General features: G+C 37.6%; 1 protein-coding gene across 1 annotated transcript in view; it reads right to left on the bottom strand.

The window, feature by feature from the left end:
• eya (eya transcriptional coactivator and phosphatase 2) overlaps positions 1-18,205 on the bottom strand; it is an 83,209-nt gene extending 65,004 nt beyond the window's left edge. Inside the window, exon 1 of the mRNA XM_089736056.1 lies at positions 17,883-18,205. The gene's annotated coding sequence lies outside the window, so the exon portion shown is untranslated. The remainder of the gene's footprint in view (positions 1-17,882) is intronic.
• Positions 18,206-18,415: the final 210 nt, after the last annotated feature.

Here is an 18,415-nt window from a genome sequence, read left to right as displayed (position 1 = left end):
TAGTATGGAGATAATGAGATTCCAATTAACTTTTGCGCTGCGTCTTAGGCAAAATCAAATACGCGCAAAATAATGCTTACAAAGACATCTGTTATCTAGGGGTCAAAATAGGAATAAGCCGGTTTTGCTTTGAAATGTTTTAAATAAATTGCAATATAGATTATGTAAGCACGAATATGAAAAATTGTGGGTTAGATCACTTTTGCGCAGACCGCCACATTTATGAGAGCAAGTATTGAATTTTATTAGAACTATAGTTTTAAGCGCTTGCTTGTAGCTATGTGCATTACAGAGCCTGTTAAAAACTGGTTCCTATGACTATAATCACATTCGATAAATTCCTGATGTTTTGGTGCGGTTCCAATCGCCGTGCTGACGATTCTGAACGTGGTTAAATAATAAATAATAATAGCAAGAATTCAATGTGAATATTTATAATATAATTTATATTATTAGACTATATGTCCGCGGTGAATGTCTGAAGCATCTAAAACGTCACACTTTGGGAAGGAACATCGTAAAAGAGGACTAGGTATTAATAACATCGTGTAGTAAAAATTTAAGCAACAAAAATCCTAATTTGCGCAGTTATTCGTGGTAGGGCGTCTTAAGAGCTCGCTCGGGTAGGTACTGCCGCGTGGGACAGCGGTACAATTAAAGCTTTTGTAGTCCAGAGTCTCTTATAACTACTCTGCCTATTTAGCAAGACCGCAGAAACCTCATGACTTAATTTGTTAGCAGCCCAGTTAGAGTAGTCATTTGGTCACACCAGCGGCTAAGCGATCGATCGCGTGGTCTCTTTCCTTACACCAAAACCGCCTTACGAGAAGCTGAGGACTGGACGAGGTGGAATCAGCTTACGAGACAGGCCACGGTCAAGTTTCAACGACACGACCGTATAAAGAAAGCAACGAATAAAAAGAATTTATTAGCGTAATGGAAGTTTTATTTATTTATGTTATTGCTTAAATGGATGGACGAGCTCACAGCCCACCTGGTTAGGTGATTACTGGAGCCCATAGACATCTACAAAGTAAACGCCGACACCCACCTTGAGATATAAGTTCTAAGGTCTCAGTATAGTTACAACGTCTGCCCCACCGAAACGCATTAGTGCTTCGCGGGTTTGATTTTTATTACACGATGTTATTCCTTCACCGTGGAAGTCAATCGTGAACATTTGTTAAGTACGTATTTCATTAGAAAAATTGGTACCCGCCTGCGGGATTCGAACACCGTTGCATCGCTACATACGAATGCACCGGACGTCTTATCCTTTAGGCCACGACGAATTGAAAACGATTCGTGGCTTCTGTCGGCTCTTTCTAAATAAAACAGGATGGTAGCTGCGGAGATAGGCGGTGAAAACAATAGTACTGTGCCGGCCTATTCCGATAAGCTCCGCCCAAGTTCAGGCACGCCCCTACCAATTCATTCGAATTTAAATTCGGCTATCATCACTGCTATTTTTATCAACTTGTAGAGCGCATTCGTACATTTTTTTTATTGCTTAGATGGTTGGACGAGCTCACAGCCCACCTGCTGTTAATTGGTTACTAGAGCCCATAGACATCTACAAGGTAAATGCCGCCACCCACCTTTAGACATGAGTTGAAAGGTCTCACTTTTTTAACAGTACAACGGCTGCTCCGCCATTCAAATCGAAACGCATTACTGGTTCACGGCAGAAATAAGCAGGGTAATAAGTGTAGTTATTTAATGTATATTGTGAGTATAGAAGTCGTCGTGGCCTAAAAGATAATACGTTCGGTGCATTCGTGTTGAGTGATGCACCGGTGTTCGAATCTCGCAGGCGGGTACCAATTTTTCTAATGAAATACGTACTCAAAAAATGTTCACGATTGACTTCCACGGTGAAGGAATAACATCGTGTAATAAAAGTGAAACCCGCAAAATTATAATTTGCGTAATTACTGCTGGTAGGACCTGTTGTGAGTCTACGCGGGTAGGTACCACCGCCCTGCCTATTTCTGCCGTGAAGCAGTAATGCGTTTCGGTTTTAAGGGTGGGGCAGCCGTTGTAACTGTACTGAGACCTTACAACATATATCTCAACGTGGGTGGCGCATTTACGTTGTAGATGTCTATGGGCTCCAGTAACCACTTAACACCAGGTGGGCTGTGAGCTCGTCCACCCATTTAAGAAAAAAAAAGAGTTAAATTATTTCCTTAGATCAGTTTTCATTATCGTGTTGTTTTGTTCTATAGTTGTAAGGAGCATTGTGTACAAACTCAGCACATTTGTCCTCTTTAGTTGTGCGCACATGGCTTATGTTACAGTTTTTTTTTACTTATTGTTATTTATTGTGTATCTTTTAAGCTTGTAATGTGTATTGTGTGCCTAATAAATATAATCACTGAATAACATCGTGTTATTAAATTGGCAAAAAATCACGTACGGCAATCGTACGGGTAGTTACCACAATCCACCTACCTATTACTGTCGCGATACACTAAAGCTTTCCGCTTTCAAAGCTAAATACAACTTTTACATAATTGAAAATTCGACCTCATGTCTTAGGATGGGCACTCACATTCTCTTAAAATACAGCTTAACCTCAAGCACCGGTCACAGTCCTCGTCGAGCCCATCGCTTACGACGAAGGGCTCGACGAGTAAATTAACCCATAGACACAGCCTACTGAGTTTCTCGCCGGATCTTCTCAGCGGGTCGCGTTTCCGTGTTTCATCTTTCTGCGAAGCATTGCTCTTGCTGGGGTCAGTGTTAGAAAAACTCCGGTTTGAGCGCCGTGAGCTCACCTACACGTTAAGGAGAAGCTGAAATAGCCTTGAAAGGCTATCAGCATAGGTAGGAAAAAAAAAGACAGTTTAATAAAAAACATATAAGAAAATTGGGGAGAATGCTCCTTCTAACAAAATCCAATTAGAATATCTCATTTCTATTGGTTTGGGATAACGGTGTATCGTTGAAGTTGTACAGTGTGGTCACCTTAATATTTAATAATATCCCAACTTTAGAATTTAAGTGGCATAACTAAAAATTTTAAGAAAATGCGTTTTCTACCGGTTTATAAAATATATTTGTAAATAAAAAATTAAATTTATTTTTGATTAGAAAAGGACAAAATACACTTTCCGTCACTTTTTATCAATCGCTAACTTTAAAGTATGCGCTTTAAAGCTTAAGTCTAGACAAAGAAAACAGGCACTATTCTTAAATTACATTTTTGGCGTTTACTAAAAAAACAAATATTTTGGGTTAAGTCACTTCAGTTCTAAAGGTGCAGTATATCTTACCGCACTGTTGTTCGTTATTTTTAATAAACAAAGTGACGAAAAACCATTGGATTGTTTTTTTTTTTATTTTAAGATTTCAACATACAATACAGACTGTAAAGTGACTATAAAGAAACATCAGACTATAAAGTCAGTCATACCTGATCTAAAATTTCCTTTAGCTTAGAGAATCGTACGTGTAATGATGATATATATCTTTACATTATTGGAATTGTCTAATTAACTATTATATTTATATCAGTACCTAGCTGACCGCTGGGCTGGGTCGTGACTTCGATCCCCACATCGGGCAAACATTCGTGTGATAAACAGGCTTCTTGTCTGTGTGTTTAGTAACATGTATATATTTAGACGTAAATAAATATATATATCAATCAATCTCTGGTACTTATAGTATCAATAATCTTAGTTTAGGGCAAGATGAACGTGTTTCCACAGAGGGTACACGCCCCTATTTTCACCCGGCCAAAATAGACTAAGTTTATTCACTTACATGCTAATAAAACTTATCAATAATGTCAAAACATTTCCATTACTGTACGTAGTAACTTTTGAATTCCTCTGTTATTGGATTTACAAAGTTGCAGTCCTAGTGCTGAGTTGAAAATATTATGTAAATTGAATTTAAATATTTATTGCGAGAACATTTAAGTGATTTTTATTGGATGTCTAAAATCTTAAAATGGGTTCGGTAACATCTGTTTGTCTAAAATCTAGCAGGATTACTGTGTTGGCCATGAATGGTATTGTGATATCGGAAAATAACATTTGTGCACATTGACTTAAAATATATTATAGCTGTTTTTCTCAACATAATAGCTTCTTCAGTTTCTACAAAATTCGTAAAATAACAAAATGATATTATAAAATTGGTTCTTAAATATTATCTAGAATCATCGAGCGTAGTACGTTATATCTCGATGTCTAGAATTATGTTTTTTTATTTTTTTATTGCTTAGTTGCGTGGACGAGCTCACAGCCCACCTGGTGTTCAGTGGTTACTGGAGCCCATAGACATCTACAACGTAAATGCGCCACACACCTTGAGATGTAGTTTTAAGGTCTCAGTATAGTCACAACGGCTGCCCCACCCTTCAAACCGAAACTCATTACTGCTTCACGGCAGAAATAGGCGGGGCGGTGGTACCTACCCGTGCGGACTCACAAGAGGTCCTACCACCAGTAATTACGCAAATTATAATTTTGCGGGTTTGATATTTATTACACGATGTTATTCCTTCACCGTGAAAGTCAATCGTGAACATTTATTAGGTACGTATTTCATTATTTCATTAGAAAAATTGGTACCCGCCTGCGGGATTCGAACACCGATACATTTGAAACGTTTTTAATTATTTCTGCAAATTATAGAAATATATTCAGCCTATATTCCAATCTGCCTTATTCTCTACTAAAATAATAAAAAAGAACAAATCAATAGTTTTTTTAGATACAGAAATTACCTGTAGCCTAGTAATATTGGCGAGATCATACCAGGCGTCCATAACTTGTGAAGAATTATTATGTATACGAATGTTTACATACTTCAGTCCGTATCTAGCTTACGCTTGTGATTTATGCGCGCCTGGTGGTCCGAGAACGCCGTATATGATGATGTCACCATTTTGCAACGATAGTTTATTTGAAAAACAATTTTATTAAGTAGTTTTCAGTTACACAAAGCTCCGCCGACAGATTCAAGGTGTCATGTTTTGTTTATTTGGCTAAATTAATTTGTATTATAGAATAGATCGCATGACGTTAGGTAATTGAAATCTTTTCATTGTTTTCAATCACTGTGTTAAATGATTAGGTGTACGATTTATTACGATAAAATTTGCCTACCTATTTGCTGTAAGCCTAAGGGGCTATTCCGGCTATTCCAGGACTGGTAGGTGAGGTCGCGGGCTTAAACCTTAACCTGGGAGCAGTGCTTCGTAGAATCTACCACATGATTAGAATCGCGAAATGTGGTTGGACCTCTTGTGAGTCCCCACGGGTAGGTACCACCACCCTGCCTATTTCTGCCGTGAAGCAGTAAAGCGTTTCGGTTTGAAAGGCGGAGCAGCCGTTGTAACTATACTGAGACCTTAGAACTCATATCTCAAGGTGGGTGGCGCATTCACGTTGTTGATGTCTATGGGCTCCAGTAATCACTTAACACTAGGCGGGCTGTGAGCTTGTCTACCAATCTAAGCAATAAAATAAAAAAAATATGTAATTTTTTGTACGTTATTACAAAGTTAAGTCGTACACTGTGTGCATTACTAATAAAAATCTTACGTTACGGACGTTTTTTCCCGGTTAGGGTACCCCTCCGCATCGTCCCATAAGGAACTTCGTTCCAAAAATAAAAATGCTGAGAAGATCCATTGAGAAACTCAGTGAGCTGTGTCTATGGGATTAATTTGTGATACATAATAATATAACACAGTAACTCGACAGAACTTTTGTTTATTTTGACATGAAAATACGTAGATTCCATGTTCATTGTTGTTTGATAATGATATAAGTATGAATTCATCATCTGCCCAATTTCATTTTAATCCGAATTTAATCCGTGCTTCACAATAAATAATAGTTATAGATAATCTTAGGTATGCGTACAAAAAATTCTAGGGCCATATGATTCAGATGTGTTGATAAATGCGCGTTGAAAGGGACCCTGATTGTTATCGGGCAAGCGACCTCTTACACGTTTTTGGGTGCCTGGTACATTGTATGAATTTGTAATATTATTTTTCTTTTTCTAATAATGCTTACAAGCACTTTCAACTAATTTTTTAGGTGAATAAATAGGTAACAACATGAAAGGTCGCTGTGGTAATTGGATTAATAATACTTTTTTTTCCTACCTAAGCTTTGAGAGGCTATTTCAGCGTAACCTTAACTAGTAGGTGAGCTCACGGGGCTCAAGCCGGAGTGATGCTAACACTGACCCTAGCAAGAGCAGTGCTTCGCAGAATCTACTACCGGATCGGAAACGCGACCCACTGGGAAGATCCGGCGAGAAACTTAGTGGGCATTTAACCATTGAAAACTTTTAATTGTGAACAGTAGGTAAATTGCATGGTGAGTTTCTAAATGATACTATATGCACTTATGTACGGCGTGAAAAACGAAATTCTGAATTCCACAAACAAGCAACGGACAACGTATTAATTAAAATAACACCCCGGAATCCTTGGTTGAAAGAAACAAAACGAAATTGAAGGAATGACCATAGGGTCCAGAAACAGTCGCCACATGTGGCCACATATTAACCTAAAAGAAAACAAAACGGCCACCGTCCGTCCTTCTCTAATTACAGTAAATTGTATATTTACATCTCTGTTTCATAACGAAATCATTCTCGGAAACGGCAGGGACCGCGCACAATGCGGTTCTTGTGCGCACGGATCGTGAATAAAAAATAAATGAGTTTTGTATGAAGTGTATGCGCTAAACCGACGTTCCTTTAATTTCTAATGTGCCTGAATGACTTATTGACTGTAATAATGAATTAATGGTTCATGAAATTTGGAAGTCTATTGACCTTTTCAAGTAGGTTCGTATGGCGGCAAACAATTCAGGACGCCATTCAATAAATTTTAATATTGTATTTTTGTTCGTTAATTTATTTATTTAATTTGATCTTGATAGAAATATTCAATAAAACTTATTAAAATAATTGCCCAAATATAAAAAAAAAACTGCATTCAAGTCTTAAGACTTAGTTATATTTATTTAAAGTCAAAAAAGTATTTAAACGACTCGAGACGCCATTTCGAAAAAACTACATCAAGATGTCAATCTAAATTGTATTTAATTCAGCACGCTAGTTAAATTTTATTTTCTATACATAAAATCTTATTCTTCTTTTTCCGAGTCGTAGTCTTTATTTTTGAAGGTCTTGCCTAGCTTGAAGACATTTTTGAAGCTATGAACACTCATTCCAGAACTGTTCTCCACGTGTCTCTCTCTTCGAAAGTCTTGCTTCCCGTACAGCTATACTGACGAGTGGTGCTATGCAGCTCCAACCGACGAGGAGGAGTTCAACCACCACCAAAACTTTCATAAAATAAATGGATATACTTAATTCGATCTAAATCATTTTTTATTAACATGGTAATACGACTTCAAGGCACCCTGATAAGCTATTCCCGGAGTCCATAGAAACCGCAGTGAACTTAACCGCCCCCTCTGTGACGTCGGGATGACGCCATGACGCCATCAGCATATAACGAAGAGTTTGAAGGAAGCTACGTCACTGTTACTGGTGGCAGGACCTCTTATGAGTCCGCATGGGTAGGTACCACCGCCCTGCCTATTTCTGCCGTGAAGCAGTAATGCGTTTCGGTTTGAAGGGCGGGGCAGCCGTTGTTACTATACTGAGATCTTAGAACTCATATCTCAAAGTGGGTGGCGGCATTTACGTTGTAGATGTCTATAGGTTCCGGTAACCACTTAACACCAGGTGGGCTATGAGCTCGTACACCCATCTATACAATAAATAAATAAATAAATAAATAAACGTAACGGATATTCAGTGGCACTAGCCTGTCTAGGTTCGCAACATGTCTTACCAGTCCTTAGTTTACGAATTACAGGTCCTTATGCTTTAGCTAAGCAACTTTGAAATGAAAATTACGTGTGTCCAATTAAACTTAATAAAAAAATCTTAGATACCTGTTTTTTATTGCTTAGATTGGTGGATGAACTCACGGCCCACCCGATGTTAAGTGGTTATCGGCGTCCAGAAGTTTTTACAGTACAACGGCTGCCCCACCTTTCAAACCGAAACGCATTACTGCTTCACGGCATAAATAGTCGGGGTGGTGTTACCTAATTGTGCCAACTCACAAGACGTCCTACCACCAGTAATATCTTATTTATTATTCAATGTTAAAAATTAATTGTAATATATTGTAAGTTACATTTTACGTACCTACTCTGAAGATGTCAATAAGATAAGTTTAATAAGTCAGTATGTTTATAACTTTATGAGCATATCCGAATAATGTTCATAAACTTCAAAAATTTCATAATTAACTATAATACTTTTACGGCTTAATTTCGTTTTTTTTTTTAAAATCATCATATTATTTCTGACGTTTCGGATACTTTCCAGTTCTCTTATGGTCACACGGACGACTCTGTTGTTCAATCGTAAAAAAATATAATGACAATAAATGGAACTCAAGATTAAAAATCCTTTAAAGTAATTTTAATGAAGTCACTCACGCTCACGGAAATCAAAGAAAATATTTTTTATATTTCGATAACAAATAAATTTTAGACAAACAGATTTAATAGAACATCTCAGATTTTTTTTTGTGCAAGGAGTTGATATGCTTAGATTTACTTAAATATTATTAATATCTCGTTAGGCAGTGGTTTGGTTCTGCCCCTGGCATTGCTGAAGTCCATGGGCGACGGTAACCACTTACCATCAGGTGGGCCGTATGCTCATCTGCCTACACGGGCAATAAAAAAAAAAATATCAATATAGCACTTGAGTTATTTCTAATACAAACACACTATAAGTCTGTGATATTTCGAAATAAAATATATTTTTTATTACTGGTGTCCCGGAGGCCTATCCAGTTACATTAGAAGAGGTGGCTTGCTGATGTATGAGTTAAAGTGCACATCGAACCCTTTGCCGAGTTCGACCAGTACGGTTACCAGAGTCCCTAAGCCTGCTCCTAGTGTCAGACCTAAAGGGGACTTTTGGGCGGGAACGCGAGGAGTGAAGTTATGTGATTTGTTTTATTTTGTCTATGTAGTGTTTCTTCAGGTTTACATTTGTGATAATGGTGGTTTATTAACTGTTTAATATCTGTGAAAGTGCACAAATGTGGGAAAATGAAACAAAGCCGCTGGACGTAGCTTCTTGGGATCCTCCAAAAAGCCCACTGAAAAAATTTCAGTAAATGCCCACCATTTTATTGAGATTATATTTCATCCCATATCATCTCATCTAATTTCATTTAATTTCATCCCAGTTGATTTAATATCTCAAATTCATCATCTTCATTTTATTTCATTTCACTCCATATTATCATTATTCATAAAAATATGAATATAAATTAAAATAAGACATGACTTAAAGGTCTTAATTACCAGGTCACAAAATCCCCCAAAATGAGACACAGTCTGCAGCAAAAGTTGTTGGATCTAATGGATCTGTAAGGACGTGTCTTCGGCGCCGACGGTGACTGAATCTAAATGTTACTGACAAAGGCACCCTAAAACTTAATTGTTTTCATTCGCATATACATTATTTTGTGTTTAAACAAAAATAGACACGTTAAAATGAAACGGAAGAGCGACGTAAATCAAATACATTTTTAAACTTTTCTTTTAAACCGAGACAGTTAAAAGTGTATTCAAATATAAGTTTTTATTAAAAGTATTATTGTCGAATAAAAAAAGAATTTTTTTTTATAATAGCAACACTATAACGTTTCCGAAACGTCAATTCGTACAGGAATATAACTAAAATGTCAGCTGTAAAGAAGATATATTTCTGAACAGATTTCAGGATATATAAAATGTCTGGTGCTTTATGTTTTATTAAAATTTGATTTATTGTTTCGTTCAGTGTGCCATTTTATGATATTCTGTTGTTTTCTTTTTATTAGTCGTGCTGTTAGACGATCTATGCTATTGTAAGCTGCTACTTATCGCGTTTCATAATATATATTTTTTTCCATACCTATTCGCCGGTAGCCTAAGCCTAGATGAGCTCACGGGCTCAACTTGAGAGAATTTGCTATCGGAATCGCGACCCACTGAGAAGAATTGAGAAACTAGTAGGTTATAATATATCATTATCCATATAGCTGAGTTACATATAGCGTGCAAATGACGCTCAAAAGTCTGAATATATATCGTAAATAAGCTTTTCAGAGAATATTGTAATGAGCGCTCACATCGAACACTTGGTAATTAATATAAATGTAACCTCCATATGATTTATGACATAAGGAGGTTAATATGTTATACAGGTGACATAGAATTTGCTAACACTAGCCCTAGTAAGAATAGTGCTTAGTAGAATCTACCCCAGGATAGGAATCGCGACCCACTAAGAAGATCCGGCGAGAAAGTCAAGGCGAACCTCTCAAAAGAACCCTCTATCTCTCTTCGCTAACCTTGGCCGTTATCTGGGTTTCAACACAACTACAGTAATGAAAACTCAGTTATAAATTGAATTAAGTGTCACGATATAAAATATAAAACTGTTTTTTTTTTTTAAATAAAATATCTAGCAATAAAACGATCCACCTTCAGAAATATAACCAACGTTGTTTCCGTGGAAATAAAGTTATAAAGTGGATTGATATTTTCAGTTTTTTTTTAATGTCTTTTTAACGATTAGAAACTTAATAAAGCGTCGTCGAGCAAAAAATTAAATAAACTAATGTATTTTATATAAATTGCGGGTACAATCGTTTGTCGGTTTCCCGTTCGTTTAATTTTTAATAGTATATTTTTTAATTGAGCCAACTTAAAATACGTGATATATACGTATGCTAGCAAAGTTTTATTAATTTGTTTTAATTAAAGGCATTTAAATGGCTAAAATAGACCAGTTCGAAATCTATGTCTATGATGCATCACTCAGGAAATTACAAGAAATACGCCAACTTTTTTTTTGGTGTGGGACTTTTTTGTTTCTCTGGGACAAGCGGACGAGCTCAAGGGCTTAGCCAGGAGGAGAAGGTTTGCTACCCGAGCAACTTGGAGGAAGCCTATAAGCGCGGCTGCTTCGAGTATATCTGCCATTGGATCGGAATATCGACCCACAGAGAACACCGACAGTGACAGTCGGGATGCCGAATATTCCGCCGGGCCGAAACTAATTTTCCACTGCTTATAAAAATATACTCTAAAATAAAAATATATAAAATAAATATACTAATATTATAAAGAGGAAATCTTTGTTTGTTTGTATTGAATAGGCTCCGAAACTATTGAACCGATTTGAAAAATTCTTTCACTGTTTAGAAGCTACACTATTCCCGAGTAACATAGGTTATATATAATCTTTTTTGAAAAAAATTAGAAATCTATACTAATATATAAATCTACAGTGTTTTTTACGGATGTTCCGTTAGAGCTACTGAACCATGCATCCGATTTACTTGAAATTTGGTATCCATGTAGAAAATACATGTACTTAATGGATAGGCTAATATTTATATGAGTGTTGGACTCCCTACACCAGTTCCGGGGGCGTAGTATACTCATAAAATCAGTGAAACCACCAGAGCAACATTAAAATCTATAAGCTTGCAAAGAACCACAAAATTTTGAACTGATATTTAAGCAACTTCGATATTTTATAAACTATGATAGCATTTACTGCATCAGGTACTATATGAGAAGGGATTGCGCGTCACATTTTCTGTACACATTGATATTGTAAGCCCGTCTCGTCAATGCTCGGCGACTTGGCAAAACTCCGGACTACAAGGAACAAGAATAGCCGAATCCTGTACTCATATTATATAATACAAACAATACGACCAAATTGAATGTGCTAAACTATCGGAACGACGTTGTCAGTATTACTGGTGGTAGGACCTCTTGTGAGTCGGCACGGGTGATACCACCACCCTGCCTATTTCTGCCGTGAAGCAGTAATGCGTTTCGATTTGAAGGGATTTTTTTCCTACCTAACTGAGAGCCTTGAGAGGCCATTTCAGCGTAGCCTTAACTAGTAGGTGGGCTCACGGGGCTCAAACCTGACGACGTTGCTAACACGAACCCTAGCAAGAGCCGTGCTTCGCAGAATCTACCACCGGATCGGAAACGCGACCCACTGAGAAGATCCGGCGAGAAACTCAGTGGGCTGTGTCTGAGGGTTAATTTGAAGGGTGGGGCAGCCGTGTAACTATACTGAGAACTTAGAACTTATCTCAAGGCGGGTGGCGCATTTAGCAACACCAGATAGGCTGTGGGCTCGTCCACCCACTTAAGCAATAAAAAAAAAAAGGTATTTATTGACTAATGCAGCAAATGAAAACGCAATGCCTCGAGGAACTAAAAAAAATATTCACTTAAGACCGCTTTTAGCTTCTATCGAACGGTGCGCCTTGTTTCATTTTAAATACTTTTAAATCTGCATCGTTCTAATTCAAAAACGGCACGGTTGATTTAACTAAGCATTTCAGACGCAAAACCCTAAGCGTTTAAGCGATGCGATATTCCGTGGAGCAACTAACCGGACACGCGTCACCGAACAATTATTTAGGACGATTTTATTTTCCGAATTTTATTTTTTAGTGGCACGATCAAAATCTCTTGGACTGTAGTGAATATGCTTTTATTTTTCAACGAAGTCTGAGCTGAAAGTTCTAGAATGTTTTATAATTTCTTGTAATACCAAAAGGATGTTATCAAAACTAAATTATCCTGGTCATTGCCGATCACACTCCGATCAGGCTCGCGCAGCATCCCGCCACCGGCGACTCTTTTTTAATTTTTATTTATTGCAAATGGATTGAAGAGTTCACAGCCTACCTGGTGTAAAGTTACTGGAGTTACTGTTACTGGAGCCCATAGACATCAACAACGTAAATGAGCCACCCACCTTGAGATATAAGTTCTAAGGTCTCAATTATAGTTACAACGGCTGCCCCACCCTTCAAACCGAAACGCATTACTGCGTCACGGCAGAAATAGGCAGGGCGATGGTACCTATCCGTGCGGACTCACACGAGCTCCCTACCACCTGGTGACGTTGCTAACGCTAACCCTAGCAAGAGCAGTGCTTCGCAGAATCTACCACCGGATCGGAAACGCGACCCACTGAGAAGATTCGGCGAGAAACTCAGTGGGCTGTGTCTGTGGGTTAATTTATTCGCCGAGCCCTTTGTCGCAAGCGACGGTTTCGACAAGAACGATGACCGGTGCTTGAGGTACCTAAAAGCACCTTAGGCAATAGCTCCTTAGGCTACTAGCGAATTTGTAGGGAAAAAAGAATAAAAGTCTCGTTAACACTAAACCATAAATTCGCCTAACAAAACCAACAATAATCCACATTCCGTGAAGACAACTACATTATTAAGTAATAAACACAGATACTACAATAAAACCGAAACGGCAGCTGTTTATAAAATACGAAGTATTAAACCTAAAACTTTGGTACGTGTTTATTTTAAAACTAGTGTTGACATTTGTCGATTGACCGACGGCAGTTTTTAGTATAAATTCGAGTGCCATCGCATTTTTAGCAAACTTTGTAACTAGGATCGATTGGCGATTGCATGCAGCAGAGATGCGAATGGATAGAATACGGAATGAATATGTTAGAGGAAGTCTGAATGTGGCACCTGTGACAGAGAAGCTGAGAAGTGCGCGTTTGAGATGGTATGGACATGTGATGAGACGAAATGAAAATGAGGTTGGTAAGAGAATGTTAACTATGAATATGGAAGGATATAGAGGGAGAGGTAGACCTAAGGAGAAATTGATGGATTGAGTAAAAGACGATATGGGTAAGAAGGGAGTGAGCGAAGAAATGGTATATGATAGAAGAATATGGAAGGAGAAAACATGTTGCGCCGACCCCAGGTGACTGGGAGAATTAATACAATAATTAAAACAATTCATGTTTGAGCAGCATGTTTGTTTACCTAATCTATTTTTTTGTTACCTAACCTTATGTTTACCTAACCTAATCTATCTTAAGAAGGAGGGAGCCTGGAGATCAGTAATTCAGGTCTTTGAACCTAGTACAGACTTTAGCTCTTTCAAAGGGTTACAAAATAAATTATAAAGTTATATTCTATTTGTAATTGTACAGTATTATATTGTATAATAATACCTTTAACAGAGAAATAAATGTAATAAATTATTATTATTATTATTTACGTTAAGTTTTTATTCTCGAATTTCTATGAATTTCGGTAAATACTGAAAAGCCACGGGCCTACGCCAAGTGGAGTTCATTTTCAGTTTTAGTTTCATCTGATGTTTCGTCCTGCAAAAACATCCTAACAATCCAGCACGTATTTAAAATTGTGGCTTTTTGGAAAAAAATATATTTTTGAGTAAATCTAATAACTTGCTAAATCCAATAGCTTGTATTATTATTATTATTACAAAATCTGAGCTCGTTGAAGATCGCTGTTAAGAAATCGTTTAAGCAGGTTGCATCCGTGCTAGATGGAGCCACCGCGCTTATCGATAGGGCGTTTCTAGAAATCATTAACGCCACGTAGCATCCGGGTCATGAGCTCTATCTCATCTCGTCTAAAAACCAGATTCGTAGAATTCTGAGCAGGGAATGGTTTGACGATACTAGAATGATTACTGATAGATAAGATATTGTTTCTTCAAGTAATCCTTATTGTAATTACCGATTTATTCAAATTTACTGGTTTAAAGGACATATACTAGGACTAGGATATTTGACGTCTTCGGCCACATTGCCGAGTAGTGACAATCTCGAAGAATTGATAGTAACTGGCAAGATTGCAGGCAAAAGATCTCGTGGCCGCAATACAATGCGCTGGTCCGACCAAAACCGAATCACTCTGGATACCACAATCTGTGATGCCATACACGCTTTTTTACTGGTAGTAGGAGCCCTTGTGAGTCTGAATGGGTAGGTACCACCACCCTGCCTATTTCTGCCTCAGACCTCAGAACTCGTGTCTTGAGGTCGATGGCGGCATTTACATTGTAGATGTGTACGGACTCCGGTAACCACTTCGCATCAGGTGGGCAGTAAGCTCGTCCACGGGTCTATGCAATAAAAATATATACGCTGTACATTTTTCCGGAAATAAACAAATCTTCAGTTAACATGATTCTTCTCACGAGTGAAACTTCCGCATATTCGGTAAAAGCGGTGATCATTTAAAAGCCCCCGTGGAGGTTTGTTTGAGTAAAAAATAAATAAGTATATATTTTTGATTAAAATCTACGGATTACTGTTAAGATGGGCCCTCTGCCTCTGAGGCAAAAAATCCTGTAGATCATATCATGTGATAGATCACATCATAATATGGTAGATTTAATATGTAACTGATAATTTATGCCAGAATAAAAGAAAATAGAGAGATATCGTATTAGAGTGCGAATATGTTATGTTTTAGTTTTATTTTCAACCTAATTAGGTATTCTATTAGGAGCTCTCAGTTAATCTGTCTTCACCAAAAGCTCTATGGGTACTCTACATGGTATTGAGTGCTTATTGTTGCGCGTTTCCGATCCGGTGGTAGATTCTGCGAAGCACGGCTCTTGCTAGGGTTCATGTTAGCAACGTCGTCAGGTTTGAGCCCCGTGAGTTCACCTACTAGTTAAGGTTACGCTGAAATAGCCTCTCAAGACTATCATAAGCATAGATAGGAAACAAAAAAAAAAGTTGCCCATAGATATCTCACTGAGAAGTGTTTTTATTTTATTGCTTAGATGAGTGGACGAGCTCACAGCCCACCTAGTGTTAAGTGGTTACTGGAGCCCATAGACATCTACAACGTAAATGCGCCACCCACCTTGAGCTATGAGTTCTAAGGTCTCAATTATAGTTACAACGGCTGCCCCACCCTTTAAACCGAAACGCATTACTGCTTCACGGCAGAAATAGGCAGGGTGGTGGTACCTACCTGTGCGGACTCACAAGAGGTCCTACCACCAGTAATTACGCAAATTATAATTTTGCGGGTTTCACTTTTATTACACGATGTTATTCCTTCACCGTGGAAATCAATCGTGAACATTTGTTAAATACGTATTTCATTAGAAAAATTGGTACTCGCCTGCGGGATTCGAACACCGGTGCATCGCTCAACACGAATGCACCGGACGTCTTATCCGTTGGGCCACGACGACTTCATGTATGTTATTTACATACTCCGAAACGACCGGAACGATTTTTATGAAATTTTTAGGAAATCCTCAAAACGGCCTGCATTAAAATTTGCTCCTGTGAAACTATGTAGCGATCTGACTAAAGATCGGCTAGCAAAGCGGACCGAGTTTGACTAGTAACTTAACAATATTTATTCGTCAACAATATTATAAGTGCGTAGTCTCAATGCTTGGTCCTTGATTGCTTTATACAAAGGATATTAGGTGAGTGACAAACGCTACTTAGCCGACTTCAACGACTAAAGTTCTTGATTCACAAACACAAGTTCCGTACGTTTGTTAATCCCTAAAGATGACACAAGTTTTATCGTTATTATTTTTCGAATTACAATTGAGGACGTCAGCGCGGCCTAAGTGTACCATAGTTATCAAGGGCGGATCCAGCTTTGGCGCCAGGAGGGGGTCATATAGTCAAATTTAGATGCGTTCGTTCCCAGATGTTTGCAATTATACAAAGTTATTATATTATATTAAATTAATTAAATATTGAAGGTATGTAGTTACATAAAATCTGTATGGTGACAAAATACCTATATATAAATAAAATCATTATATACAATTAATGGTCCACCTAAATCCTGGAACCAGCTCAGGGGGTGGTCATGACCCCCATGACCCCCCCCCTGGATCCGCCATTGATAGTTATTATGGAGATAACGAGGTTTGAATTTACTTTTTTACATTGCTTCGTTGGCAAAAACAATACGCGCAAAAATAAGTTTTACAAAGCCATCTGTTATCTATAGGTGAAACTAGGAATAGGCCAATCTTACGTTTTTTTAATGCTTAGATGGGTGTACGATCTCACAGCCCACCTGGTGTTAAGTGATTACTGGAGCCCATAGACATCTACAACGTAAATGCGCCACCCACCTTGAGATATAAGTTCTAAGGTCTGAGTATAGTTACAACGGCTGCCCCGCCCTTCAAACCGAAACGCATTATTGCTTCACGGCAGAAATAGGCAGGGCGGTGGTACCTACCCGTGCGGACTCACAAGAGGTCCCACCACCAGTAACGTCAACGCTTATTATGTTTAAGATTAATTGCAATATACTCGTATAAGTAGGAATATGAAAAATTATGGGTTAGGTCACTTTTCCGTTGACGGCCTCAAATGTAAGTCGAATGAAATCGTCGGGCACACCTAGTATAATTTTTAGGATTAGCTTCATATCCGATATACGGGTGAATCTATTACTTATCTAGTACATTCTTCTATTATAATTATTAATTTGCAATAATTACTAAGCACTCGTTTTTTTGATAAATGAACTTATGTATAAAGTTCGAAACAATAATTTGATCCCGAGTTTTTTTTTTGCTTAACTTTGAATAAAACGACTACTTCAACTTATAAAATTTTACTTATATTGAATATAAGTTTCATTCTAAACATTTCCGCAATTACTAATAAAATAGTGACAGGTGTTTTGTTAAATTCTCTTTAGTGCCTACTTTGTATTAAAAAATCATCAGAGAAAATAAAAATTTATCGCCAAAAGTTTCTGTTTCCGCCTTAAGTTAAAAAAAATCCTCGCTTATTCGCCATTTAATAACTGAGCTGTATTTTCGAAATAAACGAATAATATTGGGACGTTTAATATTTTTTAACTGTAAAAAATCATTCAACGCATGCTTTTGTTTTATTCAATCATGCCATTTTTTAATTCCACACCACCACAGTTGATTAAGAAAGTAAAACTGTTATTTTTAACCAAACACGCAACTTACCGAAGTTTCATATATATTAAAAAAAAAACTCGATAAACACTAAAATAAAAATAAGAACGCACACACTAAAGATTTTGCACTGTTTTCCAAAAAAAAAAAGTCCACTTTTGACTTATTAATCACAATATTTATGCGGTAACTCGATATAGTTAGATGGCTTAATTACATATCTTCGTTACATTAAGAATTGAATTACAATAACGTCCAAGAAATTTTGTATTGTAATACACGCGGAGGAAATAAAAGAAAAAAATCGTGTTCTTAAACAATTGATGAGCTAACAAAGCGCTTCGCGGCCATCCGAAGCTGGACTGAAATTCTAAACCCCAGCTTGGGTGTCTGTGTCGAGCACCCCCCATTACTAAATTACGTTCCGGACATAAAACGTCACAACGATAAACAGTACAACAGCGAAAATAAACCTTAAACCAGCGGCACACATGCTACAATTGCTTATATCATGATTTCAAATGTGACGTTCCATCGAATTCTCCGTCGGCTACAAGGCTATGAGAACGTGTAATTTAAAGGCG

This window comes from Bombyx mandarina, chromosome 20, assembly GCF_030267445.1.
Source record: "Bombyx mandarina strain Sakado chromosome 20, ASM3026744v2".
NCBI lineage: Eukaryota > Metazoa > Arthropoda > Insecta > Lepidoptera > Bombycidae > Bombyx > Bombyx mandarina.
Note: the sequence above shows the minus strand (reverse complement) of the source record. Positions and strands in the feature narration are given on the sequence as shown.